Source organism: Coregonus clupeaformis, unplaced genomic scaffold (assembly GCF_020615455.1).
Source record: "Coregonus clupeaformis isolate EN_2021a unplaced genomic scaffold, ASM2061545v1 scaf2389, whole genome shotgun sequence".
In the NCBI taxonomy this organism is placed as follows: Eukaryota; Metazoa; Chordata; class Actinopteri; order Salmoniformes; family Salmonidae; genus Coregonus; species Coregonus clupeaformis.
In genome coordinates this window covers 37,838-40,000 of record NW_025535843.1, presented here as the reverse complement: position 1 = coordinate 40,000, position 2,163 = coordinate 37,838, and positions in this window count along the sequence as shown.

Genomic DNA, 2,163 nt, shown 5'->3' with positions numbered 1-2,163 from the left:
CAGATTTGTCTCATAGACTGATGCCTCAAACTTGTCTCATTCAAATCAAATCAAACTTTATTTAAACATGTTATAGTCAATCCTCCCTGTGTGTCATTTCATCCCAGTAACACTAGGGCTGGGTCTCAATAAGCTGTTATCAGGAACACTAGGGCTGGGTCTCAATAAGCTGTTATCAGGAACACTAGGGCTGGGTCTCAATAAGCTGTTATCAGTAACACTAGGGCTGGGTCTCAATAAGCTGTTATCAGTAACACTAGGGCTGGGTCTCAATAAGCTGTTATCAGTAACACTAGGGCTGGGTCTCAATAAGCTGTTATCAGTAACACTAGGGCTGGGTCTCAATAAGCTGTTATCAGTAACACTAGGGCTGGGTCTCAATAAGCTGTTATCAGTAACACTAGGGCTGGGTCTCAATAAGCTGTTATCAGTAACACTAGGGCTGGGTCTCAATAAGCTGTTATCAGTAACACTAGGGCTGGGTCTCAATAAGCTGTTATCAGGAACACTAGGGCTGGGTCTCAATAAGCTGTTGTCAGTAACACAAGGGCTGGGTCTCAATAAGCTGTTATCAGTAACACTAGGGCTGGGTCTCAATAAGCTGTTATCAGTAACACTAGGGCTGGGTCTCAATAAGCTGTTATCAGTAACACTAGGGCTGGGTCTCAATAAGCTGTTATCAGTAACACTAGGGCTGGGTCTCAATAAGCTGTTGTCAGTAACACTAGGGCTGGGTCTCAATAAGCTGTTATCAGTAACACTAGGGCTGGGTCTCAATAAGCTGTTATCAGGAACACTAGGGCTGGGTCTCAATAAGCTGTTATCAGCAACACTAGGGCTGGGTCTCAATAAGCTGTTATCAGGAACACTAGGGCTGGGTCTCAATAAGCTGTTATCAGGAACACTAGGGCTGGGTCTCAATAAGCTGTTATCAGGAACACTAGGGCTGGGTCTCAATAAGCTGTTATCAGTAACACTAGGGCTGGGTCTCAATAAGCTGTTGTCAGTAACACTAGGGCTGGGTCTCAATAAGCTGTTATCAGTAACACTAGGGCTGGGTCTCAATAAGCTGTTATCAGTAACACTAGGGCTGGGTCTCAATAAGCTGTTATCAGGAACACTAGGGCTGGGTCTCAATAAGCTGTTATCAGTAACACTAGGGCTGGGTCTCAATAAGCTGTTATCAGTAACACTAGGGCTGGGTCTCAATAAGCTGTTATCAGTAACACTAGGGCTGGGTCTCAATAAGCTGTTATCAGTAACACTAGGGCTGGGTCTCAATAAGCTGTTATCAGTAACACTAGGGCTGGGTCTCAATAAGCTGTTATCAGTAACAAGAGGGCTGGTCTCAGAGAACCATACAGGTGCAGGTTGTGATGGTATGATGCAGTGTGAATATAGAGATATATTCAATAAACAATGCTGAGATACCACTGACTTTACCAAGACTATTTATTCTGTGTGTCTGTAGCCCAGTTTCTGATGAACTATCATGACCTGAGAACTAGAGGAATATATTCTATCAGATGCTGCTGCAGTGGGAATCTACCTGTCTCTTATTACAATCACTTTGGCACTAATTTCAGAACCTTGATGTCATTTTTTCAAAACTCTAGACACAAAACTGTCATTTACATTTAACATTTTAGTCATTTAGCAGACACGCTTATCCAGAGCGACTTACAGTTAGTGCATACATTATTATTTATTTTTAATTTTTTTCATACTGGCCCCCCGTGGGAATCGAACCCACAACCCTGGCGTTGCAAACGCCTTGCTCTACCAACTGAGCTACATCCCTGCCGGCCATTCCCTCCCCTACCCTGGACGACGCTGGGCCAATTGTGCGCCGCCCCATGGGTCTCCCGGTCGCGGCCGGCTGCGACAGAGCCTGGATTCGAACCAGGATCTCTAGTGGCACAGTTAGCACTGCGATGCAGTGCCTTAGACCACTGCGCCACTCAGGAGTATCAGATTGTAGTTTTATGATTCTATTACATTCCTATAATTTTCAGGGTGTGATACTTTAGTCACATTAACACATTCCTCTATGTGTTTCCCATACTGTTCTGTCTTTAGTCATCCTATTTAGCTAGCCTGTCTAAGTATACTGCAGAACTGTCTGAACAAATCATTTTACTAGCTCTTCAGAGTAGATGAGGT